This window comes from Monodelphis domestica, chromosome 2 (genome assembly GCF_027887165.1).
Source record: "Monodelphis domestica isolate mMonDom1 chromosome 2, mMonDom1.pri, whole genome shotgun sequence".
NCBI lineage: Eukaryota > Metazoa > Chordata > Mammalia > Didelphimorphia > Didelphidae > Monodelphis > Monodelphis domestica.
The window spans coordinates 170,378,975-170,404,498 of record NC_077228.1 but is presented as its reverse complement, the minus strand read 5'-3'; the positions used below and the strand labels follow the sequence as shown (position 1 = coordinate 170,404,498).

Genomic DNA, 25,524 nt, shown 5'->3' with positions numbered 1-25,524 from the left:
CCATTTGGATGCCGTACCTCAGTTTAGCCTCAAAGAAAGTTAGGGATTCTAAGCTGGTGTGGATCCAAAAAGAAGGGGCTATTTAAGCTGGGGTCTCGTTAATAAGAATCTAGATGGAAAACTGAAAATGAGTATTCATTCAATAATAATTGTTATAGCTAACATTTACATAGCACTTAATGTGTGCCAGGCTAGCCTTAATATTGTCTTTTTTGATCCTCATAGTAGCCCTAGTAAGCAAGTGCTATTGTGATCCCCATTTTACAAATGAGGAAACTGAGGCAAAGAGAAATTGAGTGACTGGATAGCTAGTAAGTGATGGAGATCAAATCTGAACTGAAGGTTTCCTGACTCCAGGTCTGGTACTGTCCATTCTACCCCCTAGCTACCCCACATTCAGCTCATACATTGATAGAAGCAAACAGTGTTAAGTGGGATTCATGTGCACAAAACAGAGCTATATGAAGTAGCCTTGGAACTTCAATAGTTTAGCTCACAAAGATTGAAGGGAATGGTGTAGCCTAGGGGATAGAGAGCCAGGCCCAGATAAGGAGGTCCTGGGTTCAAATTGGGTCTCGGACACTTCCTAGCTGTGTGAACCTGGGCAAGTCACTTGACCCCATTGTCTAGCTATTACCACTCTTCTGCCTTAGAATCTATACTTAGGGGAGGGAGGAGGAGAGGGAAAGAATACAAATCATGTAACCATGGGAAAATATTCTAAATTAATTAATTCAATTAAAAAAATTTTAAAGAACGAACCTATACTTACCATTGATTCTATTATGGAAGATAACAAAGACTAGGGAGGTACTAAGGTGAGGGAAGGGCAGCCAAATAGTACAGTGGTTAGAGTGCTGGGACTGGAGTCAGGAAGACCTGAATTCAAATCTGAACTAAAACACTATGTGACCCTGGGCAAGTCACTTAACCTTGTTGGCCTCGTCTGTAAAATGAGCTGGAGAAGGAAATGGCAAACCACTCCACTATCTTTGCTTAAGAAAATCCCAATGACTCCAAGACGGAAGGTAAGGGTTTAAAGAAAAAAAAGAAAACCCCAAAGGGGTCACAAAGAGTCTGAAGTAACTAAAACAATTGAACAACAATAACAAAAAAGGGAAAGAAAAGAAGAGATGGAGAGATTGTCCATGTCTAAAGTTGTTAGAGAAGCTTTGGGATCATGATAAATAAATTAATTAAAACAAATTTATTAAGCACTTAATCTGTGCCAAGCACTAGGTTAAATTCTGGGGATACAAATAAATCAATAAAAACAATAGCTACTCCCAAGAAACTCACATTCTAAGAGGGGAGGCAGTGTATTTTAGCTGGCAAGAATTGTAACAGAGAGAGAGAGAGAGAGAGAGAGAGAGAGAGAGAGAGAACTCCCTGGGGACCTTAGAAGTCATAGAGTCAGTTCAACCATCTTGTTTGACATATAAGGAAATGGAGGAATTGATGTGGTCAGCATTGTATGATGGTGGATCTTCTTGGAAGATGGGTAAGAAAATATTCTAGGTGGGAAGAATGGGATGAACAAGGAAAAGCGTCCAAGTGGAAGAGGCAGGAGTGGGCTTGAGAGGAGCCAGGGATAAACCTGGGAGATTAGGTTAGGGCCAGATTGTGGAGGGCTTTGAATGCCAGGCTAAGGAGTTTGGGCTTAAACCATTCGTGACACATATTCATTCTCTCCCAGCGCCTTAGCCCCTTTCTTTGTCTAACACCCATTCCCCTCCAATTTTCCAGAGGAGTACAGCTCAAAGAAATGTCAGGGGCGGGATGGCTGGATCCCCTCAAGGACAGCTGGTTAGCGAGACCCCCTTGTGGGGGAGGAGGCCAGGCCCAGGTTTCCCAGTGTTAGTAGACACTGGAGCTGTGACAGTTGGTCCCTGGATTCCTCACCCAGTGGCGCCGGCTCTGGTTTCGGCCTGGGAGGGAGGGAGAAGGGCAGGGATCTAGGCACCTGGATACCTGGTGCCAGCTGGGGATGGGACTGTCCCTGGGGGAGGGGTGATAGGGCTGGAATTAGAACCTCCCAGGTAAGAGTCAATAAGTTAGTCAGCAAGTAATTTAAGCTTGTTGGTGAGTCGGGATTTGTTTATTCTTTGTACTCTAGCATCTAACACAGTGCCTGGCACAGTACTTAATAAATGGATGATTGATTGAATGATGATGATTATTCAGTTTTTGAGTTTTATTAAATCAAGTCATTGCACGTGGTCATTTATTTGCTACAGCAAAACTAGATCATATATTTTTTAATACCTCTCCTTTCTGATTTTAATTGATTGTTTATTAATTTACTCTGTGTCTGACACCATGGGGAGCTATCAAGAGGTTTAAAAAGGGGGGGGCAGCTGGGTGGCTCAGTGGATTGAGAGCCAGGCCTAGAGATAGGAGGTCCTGGGTTCAAATGTGGCCTCAGACACTTCCTAGCTGTGCAACCCTGGGCAAGTCACTTAAACTCTATTGCTTAATCCATACTACTCTTCTGCCTTGGAACCAATATATAGTATTGATTCTTAGATGGAATGTAAGGGTTTCTTTTTTAAAGAGGTATTAAAAAGGATTCTTGCCCTTAATTTGATTTAGGTAGACAAGACACACATGGACAGATAACACACAACACAGCAAGTGATAAGGACCAAATAAATGGGTTCAAAGAGAGCAGAGATAGATGTGGGCTGGAGGCATCCCAGAAGGCTTCTTAGGGGAAGTAAAACTTTGGCTGGTCTCAAAACCAGATGGGGATAATTAGGAGGTTAAGATGGTCCATAAACATGTATTAAAGCCTGCTGTGGGTCAGGTACTGTACTAAGCACACAGAAAGGAAGACAGGCCCTGCCCACAAGGAGCTTACACTCTAATGAAGGAGTCAACAGACAAAAAAGTATGTTCGAGGGAGCTGCGGACAGGAGAAATGGAAAATAATTTCTCTGTTGAAGGAAGGCACCAGAATTAAGAATAATTTGAATAGGTTTCCTGGAGAAGGTGGGATTTAAAACTAGAATGGGAGAAATGGAGGGAAGACTTGGGGAACCAGACTACCTGGATTATAGATCATTTCTTAGGTCATCATGAGTTTGAGATCCTCTCTGTTTTTCAATTTCCTCCTTTAAATTGATGAGGGTTAGATTAGATGAATTCCAGAGTCTCTGCTCCTATCTTCTAACTTTTAGGTTAGTTTGATGGTTTAGGAGCCAGTAGAAACGCAGAGTGGAATGAAATCTGGATTGGGGTTGGCAAGTAGGGGAAAAAAGAGTGTTCTCTGAGTTTGTCCACCGGGTGGCACTGTAGTTCAATAGCTGGGACCACTGAGTCAGAACGTCTTCCTCCAAGCACCCCATGTTCCCCCTTTTGAGAATATCTGGGAGAATATCCCTATTGTCTGGGAGGCCTAGACTTCTGGAACTCCTGGCAGAGATGGAAGGGACCCTAAATGATACCTCTCGTTTTATATATAAAGAAGCTGAACCAAGAGAGATGATGTGACTTTTGGTTGGGGTTGGGGGGTGGGGAGACAAAGATCATATTTTCTAAATCCTAGAGTAGAGATGGAATTAAGACAGATGAAGGTTAAGAAGAAATCATGTTGGTCCATTGTATCCAACTCTTTGTGATCCCATGTGGGGTTTTCTTGGAAAAGATACTTAGGGGGAAAAAAAGATTTGGCATTTCCTTTTCCAACTCATTTGACATATGAGGAAACTGAGTCAAATATGGTAAAGTGACTTGCCCCAGGATCATACATCTAGTGTTTGAGTCTGGATTTGAACTCAGGTCTTTCTGACTGAAGGCTTGGCACTCTATCTGCTGTGCCATCTTGATGCCCTATGAGGTAAAATTTATAGAATCACAGCTCTGCACAGGGCTCTCTCTAGGCTTTTCTCTTTTTCAGTCATCTAATTTTGTACTTCTTCCATTTTTTCTCCATTCCACCTTTCATCCAAGCCACCTTAGTCTATTTATTCCACTTGACCAAGTCCTTGCTGAGAATTTGATCTTTTGGTTCTACCCCATTTCTTCCTCTGGAGACCAGGGCAGAGGACAAACATACTTATTCTTGGCACTGTTATTCTAGTACTTAACACATTGCCTGGAACATTGTAAGTACTTAAATACTTTTTGACTTGATTTGCCAAAACTGTGGACTCCCATGTCCCAGGCCCATACATTAGCACTTAGGAAAATGCAAATTAGATTTTCCAGTTGTACCTCTCTTTATCTTTCAATTCCCTTCTCTTCCCTACCAGCTCCAGATTTCCATTCCAGGTGGATAAATCTTTCCTGTTCACACCATTCACTCCTTATAATGCAGGAAGAATAAGTATTCACTTTTTTAGTATTTAAAAAAAATAATCTTATTGATCTTTTGTTTTATATAATCCAAATTTCCCAGCCTTTTCTCAGTTTCCCATTCTTTATTCTATAGCAGGATGTAGGTTTTTCAAAACCATTTTTAGCATCATGGATCTCTTTGGCAGTCTGATGTAGCCTATGGTCCCTTGCTCAAAGTAATGTTCTCAAAAGCACAAAATAAAATACATTGGATTGCATAGAAAACCAATTATATTGAAATACAGTTATCAAATACATTAGCAATAATAATAGGTAGTGTTTACATAGTGTTTTGAGGATTGCAAAGTGTTTTACAAATGTTATCTCATTTTATCCTCACAATGGCCTTGGAAGGTAGGTGTGTTGTCTCCATTTTACAAAGAAGGAAACTGAGGCTGAGGGAGGTGAAGTGACTTTCCTATAGTCACATAGCTAGTGTCTGAGGCTGAATGTGAACATGAATGTGAACATGTCTTCATGACTCCAAGTCCAGCACTCTATCTACTGTGCTAATGTAGTTTGTTTAAAAAAAAAGTTCAACAACTCCCTGTTCTGTTTTAAAGTTTACAAACTTCTTTCCCTTAGAATAGTGTCATAAAGTAGGTAGTATAGGAATCAAACCCATTTTTACACCCTTACTTTCCATCTTTGTAACACCTTGAAGACAGAAAGGCAAGGGCTAGGCAAATGGGGTTAAGTGACTTGCCTAGGATCACAAAATTAGGCAGTGTCAGAGGTCAAATTTGAATCCAGATCCTCTTGAAAACAATTTTACAAAGGGGAAAATAGATTAGGAGAGGTTACATAATTCAGTAGTTATTCAGCTAGTCTCCCTGACTCCCAGGCCAGTGTTCTATCACACTTTGGTATGCCTCTCTCTGTTCTTTCAGTTTCCTTCTTACCTAGCATAGTGCTCTGACCTCTAAATAGGTCAGAGCTTAATAAATGTTAGTTGAATTCTCACAGGTCATTCTCCTGCCTTCCCTTAACCACAAGAGCCCATCCTATTGTCAGCCTCAGTACCATTCCATCCACCTTCTCAACACTACTTCATATTACCTTCCTCCAGGAAGCCTTCCTCTCAGATTATCCCCAACCCCTATATCACTCTGCTATCCCAAACTTCTCTCTATCCCTCCAAGCAAGAAACATAAAGCTACATCTAAAACTGAATTGTCTAGTTTTGATTCTGTTTTTTTAAGCCCTTATCTTCTGTCTTCGAATCCATACCTCTTACTTGATCTCCCTGCATCCAATATTTCCCCTTTGCAAGATACTTTACTGTTAGAGTCATTTCAGTGGTGGCTGAATCTTAGTTGGCCCCATTTGGAGTTTTCTTGGCAAATGTATTGGAGCAGTTTGTCATTTCCTTCTCCAGCTCATTTTACAGATGAGGAAACTGAGGCCAAAAGGGTTAAGCAACTTGCCCAGAGTCATACAGCTAGGTTTGAACCCAGGACCATCCTGTCTCCAGGTCTGATTCTCTATCACTGAGCCATCTAGCTGCTCCTTGATTCTGTTTTAATGTTCTCTCTTCTCTATCACCCTAAAGACAGTGATGGGGGCTCTCCCTATTAGACTGGAAACTCTTCCAGGGCAGGGATTTCCCTCCCTCAGATTAGGGTTGCCATCCCTAAGAGCAAAGGCTGTGTCTCCATTGTTTTCTTCCTTTGAGTTTTCCCCTGTCATCCAGCACATAACTCGTGCACAGAGGCTGAAGATTAAGAAGAAGAGACAGTTGGCTTCGCTTTGAGTGCCCGACGGGCGTGTAAAGGGTGAGGGTGGAGTAGAACTAGGGAGGGGCACGAAGGTTTGAGCCTGAACCACTAGGTGGCATAAGCCGATCTGGCTGCTGGCCAAGGTGCTGGCCTCAGTGAAAGGAACTGAGGTTTGGGACATTAAGACATGAAAAAGAAATCCCGTCCTGAGACTGATGAATGACCCAGAGCTCCATAAGCAAGATAGTTCGACTGGGGCTCGCAGGACAGATTTTCCCTTTTATATGTCTTCTGGATCCGAAAAAGCCTCAAGAGAGGAGCTGACGGGAAAGGAGGAGAGAGGGGCAGTGGTTTAGGGGTATGCTGGGAGATACCAGGGAAATGGAAGAGAAGAGAGCTTGTGTGATTCTTCTGGAACTAAGGAAGACCATGCATATGATATTCAAATAAGATTCCGGATGAGTCAAAGCTAAGACCAAACAAAACTCATTACAGAAAGAGAAAGAAAGAAAAAAGAAAGAAAAAGAAAGAAAAAAAGCCAGGAACCCAGACCACTCTCTGGGGAGATAGGGTTAGTGGTAAAAATCAGTCACGGAGAGGGAAGGAAAGAGGCCCTGTTGCTATGGAAATGGTGGTATTTGTGGAGAGGAGGGGACTCCTGGGTCCCTTGGGCTGTGTGGTTGTGATTCATTGCAGGAAAGGAAGGGTTGCCAGGGGCAGCAGGGTGTTTGGGGGAAACGGATGCTTTTCTGTCTCCTTCTTCATCCTCTGTGTTCTCTATTCCCTTGCTTCAGACTCCTAGGGAAGAGAAGAAAGAATCAAGTTTGTGTACAGCCCCTCATTTTACAGAGATTGAAACTGAGGCCCAAAGAGATTTACCCAATTTCATACCAGCAGGAAACAGAGCCAGAATTCATTGAGGTACCTTAGTTTCAAACTCAGGGCCCTTTCCACATTAATACCTCATCAGTTTAACTGAGGATCCCTTCCTTAGGTTCTCCCACGGCATTCCTTACCTGTATAAGTCAGCCTATTAGGCTACAAGCTGATGTATTTCGTCTACAGTATAGTGGAGTCCCAAATCACTTGGGAAAAAGCAAAATAATCCAATTTATTGAAGTTAACAATGAATCTTACAACTTTTTACATCTTTTGAAAAAGTTTCATATCTAATATTTCCTTTTGCTGAAATCACTTGCTTTATATCATTTGACTTTGAGTTCACAAGATTTTGATGTTTGCTTTAGTTCTTTTTCATGAAACCATAGGTCTCATTGGATGGTAGGGGTACCTTTGGCAAAAAGTCCATTTTCCCCAAATCTGCCCTCAATTAGAGTTCATTGGTTTTCCTTTCTTTTCTTTTTAAATCCTTACCTTTCATTTTAGAATCAACACTCTATTGATTCCAAGGCAGAAAGGCGGTAAGGGATAGTCAGTGAGAGTTAAGTGACTTGTCCAGGGTCATACAGCTAGGAAGTATGTGAGGCCAGATTTTTACCCAGGACTTCTAGTTTGTAGGCCTGGCTCTCAATAACACTGAGCCACCTAGTTGAAGCTTCCCCTGCTCTTACCTAGTACATTTTCAATGAGGTTTAAATCACACCAGTTTCTAGACTATGCAAGTATGTATATCTTTCTCTCTTGTTTAAACTTCTTATATCTATATATAGGACTAATTGAGAGAGAAAAGTTAAACATGCAAGTGGGGTGAAGCTTTCCTACCAGAGAAGATCACCCCCTGATATGTGGCATAGTGTAAAATTGTGTTATAGCATTTCATTTTAATTTTGAGAATCTTTTTAATTCTGGAGTAATTTTGATTGATATTATTGAAATGCTTGATAATTATTCTGATAAATATCAACATGTTTATCATACCCCCAATATAAGCAGTTTCTAGTCCCCTTGGAATTTTTTAAAATTCCCCAAACTTTTTGTAATAGATGTTTTATAGTCCAGTGAAGATGTCTGTTGTTTTTTTTTTAAACCCTTCCCTTCCATTTTGGAATCAATGCTGTGTATTGGTTCCAAAGCAGAAGAATGGTAAGTGCTAGGCAATGGGGGTTAAGTGACTTGCCCAGGGTCACACAGTTGGGATGTATCTGAGGCCAGATTTGAACCTCCTGTTTCTAGGCCTGACTCTCAATCCACTGAGCTAGCTAGCTGCCCCCAAGATATCTGGTTTTTAAATATTCACCTGGATCCCTTTTGACAATAGTTTTGGCATAGTCTTGAATGAAGAAGTGAGTTACAGCAGTAAAAATGACCTTCTCCCCAACCTTTTGTATACCACTCTGTGTGTTATCTTTCTCATGGCAAGTATATTTTCTTCACAGAAATTTTTAAATTAACAACAATGTTTTTACTGGTCTTTTTGATGTTCTTCCATCTTCAAAAGGCCTATGCCATACTATAAAAGGATCAATAATCTCAAGTCAATCAATTGTCAGATTCTTCTAGAAATATTTTCTTGTTTTCTGAGAGTTAATTAGGTTGTTTTTAACAATACTCAAGTTCTTTATTTTCAACCATCTTTCATTTTATTGTGGGCTTCAGCAATTCTTTTTTTTTTTAAACCCTTACCTTCCATTTTAGAATTAATACTAGGTTTTGGTTCTAAGACAGAAGAGTGGTAAGGGCTAGGCCATGGGGGTTAAGTGACTTGCCCAGGGTCACATAGCAAGGAAATGTCTGAGGCAGAATTTGAACCCAGGACCTCTCATCTCTGAGCCTGACTCTCAATCCACTGAGCCACTCAGCTGCCCCCTTCAGTGATTCATGATATGCTCAACTGCCCCATAAAAACAATTGCTGAAGTATCTCTAACAGTCATTGAAGTGTACTCTGTAAGGGCAATTACTTTTTAAACCTTTCCTTAGAGGAATATTCATTCTTAAAAATTCACAGAATTAAAACAAAATAGTAAAATGAAACATATGAATGTCACAAAATTCAGCACTGAACAGAGAACTAACTAAATACAGGAAAACCACGCTCAATCTGGTACCATTTGATCAAGATCTTACACTGTGTCAAAGCACCCAGGAATGGCCATTGTCACAAAATGAATGAGATAGGGACTAGACCCATAATTTGATTCATAAAGGGAACTTCCAGATGAGTAAACTCCCTCTACTAATATAGATCAGCACCTTTCCTGAAACTTATAGTTTTAAAGAGTTGTCTAGAATACTGAGATTAAGTTGAGATTATTGCCTAGCATCACAGAGCCAGCATGTGATAAAGGCAATATTTGAACTCAAATCTTTGTAGCTTAGAAGCTACCTCTCTAACCTTTACACCATAATGCCTCTCTAGACAATATGAAACCATATCAAAAGTACTGCTTGTCCCAATTAATTTGGTATCCCACTGTACAATGTAGAAAGAAGTAAAAAAAAAGTGTCACTCTCTTCCCTCATGCCCACAATGTCAACTGTAAGAAACCATGTTTATCTAATTTTCCAGTGAAATTCGGTGGAATACATCTCAGCAACATTGCCCCCACTCCACTTCTCCTTCCTTTCTTCCCAAAATGATCTCAGTATGAAAGTAAGGGTGGTAAAGTAAGGGGAGAGTTATGTCTGTCTGCCTTCCTAAGCATTTCAGAGTCTCTGGATGGCCCTATCATGCCATCACCATCTTCAAGAAGGCTGGTTTCATTCTTCCTCATCCATTGGGCTTCTATCTACTGCTAGTCACAAGAGGAAGGAGTGATCCCTTCCTACAGGGTCTTGGTGGCAGGTGCCATGAAAAAGGAAATTCCCCACCCCACCCAAGACTTAGAGGAATATCTTTGGCTGAAGCAGAAAGACTGGGGTTAATAAGCTCTAATTTGTAAAGTACTTTATGCTTTTCCAAGTCCTTTAAATACATTATACCATTTGATTCTCACAACAGTTCTCTGAGATAGGTAAGACAGGTATTATTCCCACTCTACTGATGAAGATGTGGATGATGAAAAATTGCTTGTCCAGGTTTTACAACTAATCAATGGTAAATCAAAGACTAGACTCCAGGTCTTTTGAACACCAGTCCATTTCTTTTTCCACTATCTAGTAGGGCTTCCTCCCCCTCCCGCTTAACTCTTACCTTCTGTTTTAGAATCAATACTAAGTATTGGCAGAAAAGTGCTAAGAGCTAGGCAATTGTGGTTAAGTGACTTGCCCAGGGTCACACATAGGAAGTGTCTGAGACCAGATTTTAACCCTCTCAACCCCAAGTCTGGCATTCTATCTACTGTGCCACCTAACTGCCCCTGAAGGATTTTTAAGTTGCAGAAATTATACCATGTTTGAACTAAAAAGACTGAAACAAGATTAATAATCACTAGCATTTCTAGAGCACTTCAAAACACTTGAAATATTGTGTCATTTTATCCTCACAATAATCATGAGAAGTAGGCACTATTATTATCCTTCATTTTATAGATGAGGAAACTGAGGCTTAGGGAGATTAAATGACTTGCCCAGTTACACAGTATCTAAGATCAAATTTGAACTCAGGACTTTTTGCCCAGAACTCTGGCTACTGTGTCATTTAGGCCATCTATCCCAACCTTAATCTTTTCTTAGCTAAGGAATTAAGGTCTAGAGGTGGGCAGTGACTTGTATAAGGTCACAAAGGTAATTAATAGAAAAGCTAGAACTAAAACTCAGGACACCTGCCTCCCAGGTGATGTTTGTATTTATGTAGGTGGAGAAAACTGTTCAAGCAGGGCTGGTAATAGTTAAAACATGGGAGGGCTTCTAAGAATGACTAGGGGTGTGGGGTAGAAAGCATTGTGAGGCTTTTAGTGGGACACTCTTTTCTGAAAAAATAAATTAATTTCTTGTTAAAGGTGAGACTAGGAGACAGGAGGTCTGGAGAGAAAAGAGTGACCACAAATGCTTCCTTCCATACCTTTTGCAAAACACATCTGGAAGGATTATTTTTGCCATTGATGTTGAAGGTGGCAGCTCCTTTGCCCTACAGTGGGAGGGACTTGTGAGATGGCTGGCTTATTTCTCCAGACCTCAAGGGGGTGAGGGGTGCCCAGAGGCTGCTGGAGGCACAAGTACTAATTAGCTTGTGCTTCATAATGGGGCATAATTGCCTCCCTGTGATAGGCAATTAAAGGAACACATCAATTAGCACTGTAAGGGGCACTGGATCACTAGCCCTGGGTTCAAGGACTCAGGGAGGCTTAGGAAGAGTTTGGCTGGGGGACAGCAGCTTCCCTATCTCTCGAGACACTCCCTCTAACATTTCCGCTTTTCTGTGAAAGATTAGTCTGGTGTTGGTATCTTTAGCTGCATGGTATAATAGAAAAAACTTTGAACTGGCTATCAGAAGGTCTGGATTTTATCAGTCACTTTATTGTCTCTACACTCAGCTATAAAATGGGATAATACCTATTATTCTGCCTCTTTCACAGGGCTGTTGTGAAGATCAAGTGAGATAATGTATGTGATAGTTAAAAAACAACTACTTTAAAGTGCCTTATGAAAATGATCATTACAAAAAGATTGATATCTTCTGTTTTTACATCACCTTCATTTATGAACATGCCCAGCCCTCTCCCATAGCAAGCAAATCATCCCTGGTAACAAAGAATAAAAAGTAAAGAAGAATAAAAACAGTTGAGCAAAAATAACACCAACTCAACAGAAAATGCAGTATTGAACCAGAGTTACATGTACATATGCTGCCCAAAGAAGGAAATAGGAAAAGCCAATAAACACAGATGTTTCCTCACCTATAAAATGACAGGACTCAATCCAATTTAACTAATGTATATCAAAGCACCTAAGATTTCTAAGGTGCTGCAATAGATAGAGTAATACGCCTGGAGTAAAAAAGGTTTCCATTCAGGAAGTACACCTAAGTGGTTCAGTGGGTTGAGAGCCAGGCTTAGAGATGAAAGGTCTTGGGTTCAAATTTTACTTCAGACACTTCTTAGCTATGTGACCCTGGACAAGTCACTTAACCCCAATTGACTATCCCTTACCACTCTTCTGCCTTGGAACCAATATACAGTACTGATTGTAAGAAAGAATTTAAGGGTTTAAAAAGAAAAGGTGGCTTGGATTCAAATTTCACTTCAGGTACTTACTAGCTGTATGATCCTGGGCAAGTTATTTAACCTCCGTTTCCTCATTTGTGAAATAGGGCTAATACTAGCATCTACCACCCAGTGTTATTGTGAGGATCAAATGAAATAATATTTGTAAAGTACTTTGCAAACCTTAAAGTGTTAAATCAATATTATTATGTACTTAGGATACAGAGGGATAGAACACAGAACTTGCTCTTTAGAACCTTACAATCCACCAGGGGAGGAGAAGGAAGATATGAACACAATTAACTATAATTTAAGAGAGAGAATGGGACAAAGTGCAAAGGTTCAGACCAGGTGTGAGGAGGAATAAAGGAGGGAAAGATTATCATCTGAGTGTATATAGGCTTCATAGTAGCTCATCTGTAAAATGAAGGAATTCCTTTGCTCTTTTAGTGCCTTATGGATTGGGGTGAGAATTCCTGAGCCTAAGAGCTTCATAGGGTGTGTAGTAAGAGTTAGGAGAATTTATTAGGGCTTCTAATCAAAAGACAGTAGGATGAGATTCTTGTGAAAGAAAGAGATGACAACAACCAAAGAGAGGCCAGGTGAATATCCTACACTAAGGATTGGCCTCTGTCCTGTGTCAGAGCCAGACCAAAGAAGACTGATGGGGGTAGATGTCTTGGGGTTTGACTCTGGAAAAGTAGAGAGGAGATGGGTTGGCATAGTAAAAAAAAATGTCATAAAAATGGGGTATGATGGGGCAATTAGGTAGCACAGTGGAGAGAACATCTCTAAGGCTTGGAGTCTAGAGGACCTGGGTTCAAATTTGGCCTCAGATGCTTTCTCGCCATGTGACCCTGGGCAAGTTACTTAACCCTTGTCTACCTGTTGTCACTCTTCTGCCTTAGAACTGATACTAAGAAAGTAAAAGGTTTTTTTTTTTAACGGGGCATGAAAAATAAAATGAGGCATGGTGCCTCTAATACTGAGGAGGTTGAGGCTAGCAGATCTCTTGGGTTCATGAGTTCTGAGTTGAAGTAGGCTAAGCTAATCAGTCATCCCCTGCCTTGGTCCAGAACTAATGTGGTAAACCCCAAGGACCATCAGGCTCTCTGAGAGGGAAAACTACTAGGGCTATGAGGGAGGGGGAAATTGGCACAGTTCAGAAAAATGGAGGTCAAAGCTCATAGGCTGACCAGTAGTGGCATCACCATGGGTGAGCTAAAAAGGACTAATATTGAAAAAAAAAAACAGAATAGGCATCACTGGACTCCAAGTAAGAAAGGCTGGTTTCATATCCCAGCTTGTCAGTCACTCAGTACTTGTGACCCTGGAAGGAATCATCTTGCTTCTCTGGGCCTCCATTTCCTCATCCATAAATGAGAAAGGTCGGAACTAGATAATCTCTTTCCAAGGTTCTTTCCAAGCTTCAAACACTCTGATCCTCTTCCCTTTTGAAATAAGCTTAAGGAATGAAGCCATAAACCCTTAAAGATCATCCCCGCTTCCCAAGATCCTTCATGGTTCAGGGCTCAGGCAAGTCCTCTCAATGATCGACTTTACTTCTGCCTATGGAGTGGTGACCCCCTCCACTTCTTCATTCCCAACCCAGTTCCTCCTCATCCCTTCCCCTTAGGCGTCTCTTAGCCGCCTTTTCCACACCCCCTTCTCATTAAACAACTTGTTCTAGTCGCTTGGAGAATGTGATTTGAATTAACTCTGGGAGAAAATCAGAGCCCAGAGGACGAGGGGAGGGATGTGAGGAGGGGGGCAGTGAGTCACGTTTTCATTTGTGTGTGTTTTTTCAAATTTTCCGTTGAAAGTTTGGAAAATAACATCCTTGGAGTTGCCAGCTTAGAGCTCCATTGGTCCTTCAATCCATCTGGTTCTTTCTCTTCCCTGGGTGTGGCTTTTCTGTATGTCTATACTAATAGTTCTAAGTCAACAAACATGTAGTGCTTACTACGTGCCAGGCACTGTGCTAAACTGAGGAGGCAACGTAGGACAATGGAGAGTACCTTCTATTAGAGCTCACCATATAATGGGGAAAAGGATATTGAAACGATAGTGAACAAACAAGATCCATCTATGTCTGTGTGTACATCCATCTCTCTAACCAGACGTAATGTCAGAGGGAAGCCACCAGCATTAAAGAGGAACCAGAAGAGACTTCTTGGGGTGGGATTTTAGCTGAAGCTTGAAGGAAGCCAGGGAATTTGAAGACAGAAGGGAGAAGGGAGAGAATTCCAGGGCATGGGAGACAGCCAATGGAAACTTACTGTTGGGAGTTGGGAGATGGAGGGTCTTGCTTGAGGAACAATAAGGAGCTTGGTGTCACCAGATGGTAGAATACATGGAGGGCAGGTATTGAAAGGTTTTGGGAGTGTGTTTGGTGGGGAGCAGGAAGGAATCATCTCAGTTCTGACCACTACCAACCCCCCCCCCCCCCATCACTCAAAGAACCATGGACTCATTAGAGATGCTAAAACCCCTTAGAAATAATCCAGTCCAAATCTCTCTAATCTCAAAACTTTACTGGATTTGGAGTCAGACGATCTGACAGCAATTTGCTGCCTGTGTGAAGGTCTATCACCCCACCCCTCTTTGAATCTCAGTTTCCTCATCTGCAGAATATAAGCTTCCTGTTCATATTTCCTGGACCTGGCACTTACTAGACTTTTTTTAAACTTATAAAACCTCTTCCATTTTTTTGGGAAATTTTATTTAATTAGTCAATTTAGAATATTATTTCTGGGTTACAAGAATCATATTCTTTCCCTCCCCTCCCCCACCCCTTCCCTTAACTGACGGGCAATTCCACTGGGTATTATGAGTGTCCTTGATCAGAACCTATTTCCATGTTGTTGATATTTGCACTAGGATGTTCATTTAGAGTCTACATATCCCCTTGACCCATGTAATCAAGCAGCTGTTTTTCTTCTCTGTTTCTACTCCCAGGTTCTTTTTCTGAATGTGGATAGTGTTCTTTCTTGTAAATCCCTCAGAATTGTTTTGGATCATTGCATTGCTGCTAGTAGAGAAATCCATTACATTCAATTGTGCCACAGTGTATCAGTCTCTGTTCTGCATCAATTCCTGGAGGTCATTACAATTCACATGGAGTTCTTCCAGTTCATTATTCCTTTCAGCACAATAGTATTCCATCACCAACAGAAACCACAATTCAGCCATTCCTCAATCAAAGGGCATCCCCTCATTTTCCAATTTTTTGCCACCACAAACAGTGCAGCTATGAATATTCTTGTACAAGTCTTTTTCCTTATTATCTATTTGAGGTATGTGCTATGGCTGGATCAAAGGGCAGACAGTCTTTTATCGCCCTTTGGGCATAGTTCCAAATTGTCCTCCAGAATGGTTGGATCAATTCACAACTCCACCAGCAATGCAATTATGTCCCAATTTTGCCACATCCCCTCCAACATTCATTACTTTCCTTTGCTGTCCTTTGATGTTAGCCAATCTGCTAGGTGTGAGGCAGTACCTCAGAGTTGTTTTGATTTGCACTTCTCTGATTAAAAGATATTTAGGACACTTTTTCATGTGCTTATTGATAGTTTTGATTTCTTTTTCTGAAAATTGCCTATTCATGTCCCTTGCCCATTTATCACTAGCTAGACTTTTTATAAAATCCTTTCCTTTTTTCTTAGAATTGATACTAAGTATAGATTCCAAGTCAGAAGAGCAGTAAGGGCTAGGCAATTGGAGTTAAGTGACTTGCCCAAGGTCAGTTGGCTAGGAAGTGTTTGAGGCCAAGGTGCCTCCATAATAAATTCAATAAATATTTACTGGATTGAACTGGATCTTTTAAATAATAATAATAATAACAAAGCACTTTACAAATAGTATCTCATTTGATCTTCACCATACCCCTGAGAGGCAACCCTCTTTTCTCCTTTTTGTAGAAGAGGAAAAGGAGGCAAACAGAACTTAAATGACTTGCCCAGAGTCAAATAGCCAGTAAGTACCTGAGGCCATATTTGATTTGAATTTAAGAGTTCCTGTTTCCAAGTCTAACTTCTATCCACTGTACCCTTTAGCTGCTTTGCTATTAATGGGGAGGTTATCTGGGTGGTAAAGTGGAGAAAGCACTGGAGTCAGGAAGACATGAGTTCAAATTGGACCTCAGACATTTACTAGTTATGTGACCTTAGGCAAGTCACTTAACCCTATGTGCCTCAGTTTCCTCATTTATAAAATGAACTGCAGAAGAAAATGGGAAACATTCCAGTATCTTTGTCAAGAAGACCTCAAATAGGGTCACAAAGAATTGGACACAACTAAAAAAAATGACTCAACAACAACTAGATGATCTCTAAAGTCCATTGTGACCAAAATCTTATGATTTCTCTCCTTGGTTAAGATTGTTACTTTCAACATATTTCATAAAATTTAGGTTTAGAGCTGAAGGGGAACTTAGAGATCTTCTAGTTCAGTTCTTTCATTTTATAGATGAAGCAACTAACTGAGTCATAAAGACTTGTCCAAGATTACATAGGTAATCAATAGCTGAGCCAAGATTAGAACCCAAGTCTTCTGAGGTCAGATCCTATATCTTTTCCAACACTGCCTTTTATATAGTTCTTTTAGGTTGGCAAAGTGACTTACATAATCATCTTTGAGCCTTACAATTGCCTAGTGAGGTCAGCATGAAAAGCATTAACTCTTGAAGTTCAAGTAAATTAAGGACATAGCCATAGTGACACATCTAATAAATCATGGAGATGGGATTCGAACTAGTTCTTATTCCAAGCTCAATGGCTCTTCTTCTATATCACATTACCCTTCCTTTAGATCCAGTGGTTCTCAAACTTTTTCACAATAGAACTCTTTATTTTTTAAAACCTTTACTGTTTGTTAGTGTATTCATTCTAAAATAGAGGATAGACAAGCAATTGGGGGTTAAGTGATTTGCCCAGGGTCACAAAGGTAGGAAATAGCTGAGGTTAGACTTGAACCCAGGTCCTCCCCACTCCAGACCTGGTTCTTTATCTATCTAGCTGCCCCTAAACCCTTCAGTTTTTAACAAAACTTTGGCAGAACCCCTGTAGTAAAATTTTCTAAAATTAATATTTTTAATGTCTATTACCAAACACCATAAAGTTAATTTAAAACAAGTTTCAACATTTTGAGAAACATTGTGCTAAAGAAAGAAGTCTGCGTTGCAGTCTAATCTTCCACTTGAAGGATCCTCCTATCTCTACTCCACTCCCTTTCATCCAGTCCCTTTCTCTGTCCTAGTAGCCATCCTGCCTAGGGCATCTCTCCAACTGCCTAATACCCAACACTGGTTGTCTCCACCCTGTCCTCTGAGATACCCCCTTTTGAATCTTGGATCCCTGTCCACTTATTGTCCCCAAAGAAACTTTCCTGTTCTGGATCCTGTTTTTAGCCTCTCCCTTCCTTCTACCCCATGGTCTCCCAAACTGTCTCTAGTACTCCCATCACTGACACAAATTGACAAAAGAATGATGGCCTAAGGCTTCCAGATTTGAAATGAAAAACTACATTTTGCAGTAGAAATTGCATCGCAAACCCTGAGTCTTCAGTAAAAGAGATTCCAGGCTCCTACTTCATCCTGAATCACTGAAAGCACAGTGGGTCTCTTCCCAGTCTCTGCCTTTCAACTTCATCCTTCGTAAACATGTCAGATTGACACTGGGTTTACTCCCATCAAGCTGAAACATAGGGATCCTATATAACAGAGGACCCACAAAATTCCTTAAAGAGTTGAGAATTCCACGTAAAAAGAACTATGAGGAAAAGAACTTCCATATAGAGGGAAGAAACCCAAGAGGGGGAAAGCATTAGCCTATTTCCCTATCACCACAGAACATTGCCACTCCAGCTACCCGCAGGATCATTCCCCTCAACCACCTTAGGCTTCCTCCATATCCCCCCAACTCTTAACTTCCTTTGCTGGGATGGGGGAATCAGCCCTCCCCCTTCTGGTATTCATTCCACCACCCCCTTCCTCCATCCTTCCCCTTGCAGGCTGACTAATCTTTCCCAGTGGCTGGGCTGCCGTGCCAGCAGCAGTGAGAACATACAACCACACACGCCACATCTGGCTCCAGTTGTGCATCCTTTATCACTCCCCCTTCTTTCCCCCAGGCACCCAGCCCCACCCAACTCTAACTTCCAGCCCTGCTCTTTCCTAGCCTTGAAGATTGCCCCTATCCTTTCTCCCCCACCAAGATGGCCAGTGGCCCAAGGTTGGAAGTGCCTTTATATTTGTCCCCAAATTCTCCCCCTCTAATCCAATGTGACTTTCTCCCCAATCTCCTTTCATAGTTTCTCAGCCTCCTTTTAATCCTCCCTCCCTGGTTCTCCCATATATCTCCTTGTCATCCTTGCACTGGGGTCATGCCGTCTATATCATTCAAAATTTAGTCTATGTGCTAGCAAAGCACATAACCTTATTTTTTCTTTGCTCACCTAATCTCCCTCTTCACCCTCCCCACAATATTTATTAATAGGTCTTTGGGGGAGCCTATTCTTGGTACCCTTTAGGAGTTGGGCTCGACTTCCAGGAAGCTCTATCTTCTTGTGCTAGCAACTGGGGGGTTAAACCAATCTCCTCCTTCCCTCAAGCTATTCCTTCTCAGGCCCAGATCTCTATACACAATAATCTTTACATGTAGATCTGTTTGGAGGCACCAGACATGGCACAGAGGGAAATGGAGTGAGCCAGTAGTGGAGGGGAGGGAGTGCAAGGAAGTTACTGTAGTGGTTTTTGGGAGCGAGTTGTGGGGGAGTACAGCCGGTTTCCCTAGAATCTCTAAATCGGAGAGAAAGGGGGAGGAGCCTTAAGGCCCTTCCAGCTATTGGTTTCTCTTCCTCCTTAGCAACGAGTAAATATTTGCCCCACCAGGATCTGAGGCTAAAGCTTCTGTGTTGGCTGTGCCTGTCTGGGCTTTCTGGTCTTTTGTCTTTCATCTCCCCAGCTCCACCTTCTCTGGTTCCCCTCAACTTTCACTGATGGTGGGTTCCAAAATCCCTCAAAGATCTTAGGTGGGGAAGTGAGGCATGGGACTGGGCTTGTTCTTCCCTACTTATTTTACCCCTATCTTTTCTTTACCTTCCTTCCACTCTCTGTTTATCTCTGTTCTCCTTCCTTCACTCACCCTCCTCCCTTCACTCACCCTCCTCCCATAATCTTTCTTTCCCTCCTTCCTTCCTTCCTTCCTTCCTTCCTTCCTTCCTTCCTTCCTTCTTTCTTTCTTTCTTTCTTTCTTTCTTTCTTTCTTTCTTTCTTTCTTTCTTTCTTTCTTTCTTTCTTTCTTTCTTTCTTTCTTTCTTTCTTTCTTTCTTTCTTTCTTTCTCTCTCTTTCTTTCTCTCTTTCTTTCTTTCTTTCTTTCTTTCTTTTTTCTTTCTCTTTCTTTCTTTTTTCTTTCTTTTTTTCTTTCTCTCTCTTTCTTTCTTTTTTTCTTTCTCTCTCTCTTTCTTTCTTTTTTCTTTCTCTCTCTCTTTCTTTCTTTCTTTCTTTCTTTCTTTCTTTCTCTCTCTCTCTTTCTTTTTTCTTTCTCTCTCTCTTTCTTTCTTTTTTCTTTCTTTTTTCTTTCTCTCTTTCTTTCTTTCTTTCTTTCTTTCTTTCTCTCTCTCTCTCTCTCTCTCTTCTTTCTTTCTTTCTTTCTTTCTTTCTTTCTTTCTTTCTTTCTTTCTTTCTTTCTTTCTTTCTTTCTTTCTTTCTTTCTTTCTTTCTTTCTTTCTTTCCCTCCTTCCTCACTCTTGCCCTTCCTCTTTTCCAGCTTCCCACACATCTCCCTAAATCTCCACCTCCAATTCCATTTTCTCTTCCTGCTACTGTCCAGTAGCCTTCACTATTTTCCCTCTGCCACTGGACACAGTAGCTCCACATAGAGACATTCCTCTCCCCCAGCAGATCCACTACTAAGTCACTGGTGAATTCTTTCTCTGAGAATGTGCAGACACCCCACCCTCCTAACACATCTCCCATTGGAAGCCAACTCCACCCATTCCCAGACAAAATAGAGTCTCCCAGGCCCCAGGTTCATGCATGTCAAGCAGAGTGTGGATGTTTTTGCTGGACATAGCTCTCACCTCATCCTCTTGTTCCAAGGAAATCCAAGCCAGGAAATCCAAAGCCATTCTAACCTCCTTGGGGGGGGGGTAGGAGCCAAAGCCAAGAGGAAACAGATGCCCCCTGTGCCCAACCCTAGGGCATTGAAGGGAAGGCATGGGAGGAATCTTGAGGAACCCTCTAATTATCCTCAGGTGGGGCCCTTCCCTTTCCTCACAGCTTGGCAACCTCTCCCTCTACCTGGCTTTCCACTGCTTTGGCTTAAATTCAGGACAAATGTGGGTGAAGAGGGAGAGTCTGTAGGACAAGTACAGATAGATGGGGTTGAAGAAAAGGGAAGACAGATTGAAAGCCTAGAGATAGGGGGTCCAGGGTTCAAATATGACTTCCTAGCTGCGTTACCCTGGGCAAGTCACTTAACTCCCATTTCCTAGCCCATACCACTCTACTGCCTTGGAACCAAAACACAGTATTAATTCCAAGATAGAAGATAAGGGTTGTTTTTTTTCCCTTTAAAGAAAAGAAAAGACAGATGAATAGGAAAAGAGCATTTGGGAATGGATTGGTGTGAACTATGGCTCGAATTTACACTAGTCAGGGACCTGAATTCTGCCCTCTGGGAGATACCCTGGATCATCCTGTCCATCTCACTGCCATATATCATGTGGCACAGCATCATTTCACAGGACAAACGAATGAGAAGAGTCCCCTTTTTTTTAGAGACTCTGGGGTTAGATGATACTCTTACCTGGTTTTACTCTATCCTCAACCTGTGAAGGGGTCCTTCCTGAGCCCTTATCTCCCATCCCTTTTGCTACAGCTGGCTTCAGTTGTTGCAATGGAGAGAGGCTGGAAGGACAGGACAGTCTAGAAATGGAAAGGAAGGAAACTTAAACATGGAATTTAGTGGGAAGAAAAGGCTTTCCTTCTCCATTTCAGGAAAGTTTTCTAGAGGAGGTGGATTAGAGAGAATTGAGACAGAGTAGGGGAACTTCCAACTAAGGGGAACAGAAAGTTCCCCCCAATTCTCTCCTCTTTTCTGGAGGCAATTCTCTACTCTGGCCAGAGTTGTAATGTTTCTGTTTGTTTCCTTGGCAACAAGGAAAGGAAACCCCCATTCAGGAGGCCGGGGAGGCCCCAGGCAACGACAGACACACCCACACAGCGAGTCTCCTACTCTTGCCTGCGTCAGAGCTTGGCTCCTCCCAACTCCTCTTCCATTCACTCTGACAGTCCTCCACCTACCTGCCCGTGGGGGGTGGGGGGGAGAGGGACTTGGGGTGCAGTTTGCTCAACTCTCAGTCAATCCTAGACTCTCTTCCATCCCCAAAGATGTTGGCAGTGCCGTCTCAAGCCACAGATGGCTTCATTTGCATGGCTCCATCCAGAATAGCTAGGCCTGCCTGTATGGTCTCTTCCTTACTAGAGAAGCCCCATGAAGAGCCAAGAGTGTATGAGGGAGATGCCAGTCTGAGGAAGGAGGGAAAATAAAGGAAAAGTCAAGAACTATGGAGAAACTTTTTACCAAGCACCCTAGAAATTGTTGGGGGCAGATTAATTGGTTTTATAGCACTGATAGCTGACCTGTAGCTGATCATTCAGCCAACAAGTGTCAAGAGAACAGGAATATTAGAAGAGGTACCATAAAATCTTCTTTCTCAGCCTCCACTGATTGCATATAAAAGGGTACCAGGCAGCAATCTGAGGAAGCAAAGCTATTTATGATGGAAATAACTGGATTGGGATGGGGAGAAGGCTTTAGACTTTCAACTGAGGCCTTGTCACCCCTAAATGTGGCAATACTTTAGGGTGGTTATATCTCTGAGAAAATGCCATTTCTTTCCAACCAGATTTCTCTTCTATTCTTTGCCTGACTTTCATTCAACTCATAATCTGGTATCTAGTATGGCTATAACCTAGTATTGTTGGTTGGAAATGTTAGGTACAAGTATCATCTGAAGAGCTCAGAATTTAGGTTTGAGATTTTTGCAGCTTTGGGAGAAAGAGTCTCCTTTAAGACATGGGATAAGAGTCTGGAATTAGACTCTTTGGAATCTGGATAGAGGGTGTGGGAGGACCTACCCAAGTCCACCAATCCCTTGTCAATTTTCCTTGCACAGAGAAGGGGCTCAGACCCAACTGCCCCCCTCTTTGAAACACTACAAAAATAATGGCAATATTCTGAAATGGACTGCCTAGTGAAATAGTGAACTCCCTGTTCCTGGAGTTCTCTAACCAGAGGCTAGGTGACCATTTGTAAGGGACCCAGCAGAGAAATTCCTGTTCTGATACTAGATGGATTAAATAGCCTCTGTAGTCTTTTACAGCTTTGAAATTCTGATTCAATTAGTCATAAAACATTTATTAAATTCCTGCTATGCTTCAGGAACTATGCTAAACTTTGGAGATACAAAGGAAAGCCACAGATAGTCTCTGCCCTCAAGGAGCTTACAATCTAATGGAGAAGGGGGAGATGACAGGCAAAGAACTTTGGAAACACAAGCTATATGCAGGATAAATCAGAAATAATTCACAGAAGGCAGGCACTAGAATTAAAAGGAATTGGAAAAGGCTGCCTCTAAAAGGTGAGATTTTTAAGTAGGAAATCAAGGAAGCCAAGAGGTAGAAATGATTGCAGTTGTTAGCTCATTTTTTTTGCTTCTAAATGGTGGGGTTTGTTGCTATAACTCCACAAAGCTACCCTTTGGGGCTTCAAAACTCAGGTTTTGGCATTTTTTTTCCTCCCTGCTCCCTACCTCCAAGAACTTTTTCCCTATCATAACTCTCACCTGACTATGGCTGACTCCCCAATTCTAGATTCATATCTCTTCCCCAGTTGGGACTCTTCAAACCCCAGGACACAAAACCAGAACTCATTTTCTCATTTTCTCCAAAGCAAGTCTCTATTCTCCATCTCCCACAGTGGCATAGTCTTCCTCTTTCTCATTTTCTAGTTCATAAAGCTTGAAGGTATGAGGGTTTCCCCTGACTCCTCTCTCTTCATACCTTACATACAGTCAGTCATCAAATTCAGCTCTTCCTCCTGCTAAAGGTTGGCTCTTCCTTCAAAATTTTCTCATAGATCCCACCCTTCTCATTTTTTCAGCCAATAATGCTATCTATGTTCTTATCACCCCACACCTAGATTACTGCAATTGACTTCCACTTGGTTTCTTCACCTCCATCCAACACCCTCCCCAGTCCAGCTGCCGCAGGAACTTTTTTACACATGATGTTTTCATCTCATTCCACCCTTGATTCCCTAATCCAAATTGGTTAGCCAATCTAAACCTCTCAGCTCAGCCTTCAAGGCCCTTATGCCAATTAGTTCACCATTTCTCCCCTTGTCAGCTTTACCTTACTCCCCAAGAGTCCCTTCACTTCACCCAGGACAGGCTGCTGACTGATCCCGACACATACTAGATCTTATTCCACTTTTTTTGTGACACTGCACAAACCATTCCCTTCCCTTCTTTCCCCTCCCACCTCCACCAATCCACAGCCAGCCTCTCTTTTTCATTTAACCAATTGTTATGGAGCACCTCCTTCAAACTTGGGCTCTGAGCCCACCTCCACCAAGAAGCCGGCCTAGACTAACTCCACCCTATCCTGACCACTCCTTTCATCTGCTTTGTTTTTGGTTCATAAGTTGCTCAGTAACTGCTCAGTGAATTTGTTCCACGTGCGTGTAGCCTATTGTCCCAAGAATGGGCAAAAACTTCATCTTTTTCCTTGGCATCCCTCATATACAAAGCTCTATACACAGTAAATGGGCAATGAATACTTCTTGAATTCAAGTCTTCTCATGGGACAAAAAAGAAAATTGAGGCTCCAGAAAGCTTAGAGACCAGTTTAGGGTCATGAAGAAAGAGGCAGAGTAAGGGTTAGAACATCAACTTTCTTGATTTGGGCTTAGCTCAAAACACTCTCCAACCAGACTCCAAATTCCCCAACTTGGCAGCCTTGTAGCTAGCTGTTCACTCCATGGCACCTTTCTGGGTGGCTCTAGCTTAGTGATGGCAAACCTTTTATTATTTTTTATTGAAAATTTTTATTTAATTAATTTAGAATATTTTTCCATGGTTACATGATTCATGTTCTTTCCCTCCCTTCCCCCCCAGCCAACAAGCAATTCCTCTGGGTTTTACATGTGTCATTGATCAAGACCCATTTCCATATTATTGATATTTGCACTAGATCATTTACAGTCTATATCCCCAATCATATCCCCATCAAACCATGTGATCAAGCAATTGTTTTTCTTTTGTGTTTCTGCTCCCACAGTTCTTCCTCAGAATGTGGATAGTGTTCTCTCTCATAAGTCCCTCAGAATTGTCCAGGATCATTGCATTGCTGCCAATAGAGAAGTCTATTACATTCGATTGTGCCACAGTGTATCAGTCTCTGTGTACAGTGTTCTCCTGGTTCTGCTACTTTCACTCTGCATCAATTCCTGGAGGTTGTTCCAATTCACATGGAATTCCTCCAGTTCATTATTCCTTTCAGCACAATAGTATTCCATCACCAACAGATACCACAATTTGTTCAGCCATTCCCCAATTGGAAGGCATCCCCTCATTTTCCAATTTTTTGCCACCACAAAGAGTGCAGCTATAAATATTTTTGCACGTCTTTTTCCTTATTATATCTTTGGGGTATAAAGCCAGTAGTGCTATGGCTGGATCAAAAGGCAGTCTTTTAAAACCCTTTGGGCATAGTTCCAAATGATGGCAAACCTTTTAGAGATGGAGTGCTGTGCCCATGTCCCCCCAGAGACCTTGTGTCATCCCCTTCCCCACTGCCACATGCTGCATGTGCCCTGCCCCTCCTTACCTCACACAGGGGAGGGAGAAAGCACTCTTATTAGACTGCTGGATGGATGAAGTAATGTCCTCATGGAGTATAGAGAGGGGGAGGGGAATGGCCCCCCCCCCCCCCCCCCCCCCCCCCCCCCCCCCCCAAGCATCCTGGTCCTTCCAGCTCTGCCACCTGTGAGCCACCCACCTCACCCCCTGTGTGCTCCCATTGGGCTGCTGGGCAGAGGAGTAGGTGATGTGAAAAAATGTCATCAGGCACAGTGGAGAGGAGGAAGGAAGCAGCTGTGCCCAAGTCCCTCTGCCTTTCTAGTAATCAACTCTGGGGGTAGGGAGTGGGGAGGGATGGTGGCTGAGTGCCCACAGAGAGTTTTCTGTGTGCCATCTTTGGCACCTTTGCAATAGGTTGGCCATCACTGTTCTAACACATCCTCTACCCAATAAAAATCACAAGATTTTAGAGTTTATTTTACATATGGGGAAACTGAGGCCCAAAACTTGCCCAAGGCAAGCTAAAATTAGAAACCAGGTCAGGAGAGTGATTTTTT

The 25,524-nt window shown here is 42.1% G+C and overlaps 1 protein-coding gene and 1 long non-coding RNA gene across 2 annotated transcripts in view; one reads left to right on the top strand and one right to left on the bottom strand.

The window, feature by feature from the left end:
* The window catches only part of LMNA (lamin A/C), a 65,859-nt gene that overhangs the window by 11,059 nt on the left and 29,276 nt on the right, over positions 1-25,524 (top strand). The gene's annotated exons all lie outside the window — the stretch shown is intronic.
* Positions 1,338-23,626, bottom strand: LOC107651349 (uncharacterized). The gene is made up of 3 exons (XR_001628042.2): positions 23,520-23,626; positions 20,911-21,029; positions 1,338-6,854 (listed from the first exon to the last, which is right to left on the bottom strand). It is a non-coding gene; the product is annotated as an uncharacterized LOC107651349 (long non-coding RNA).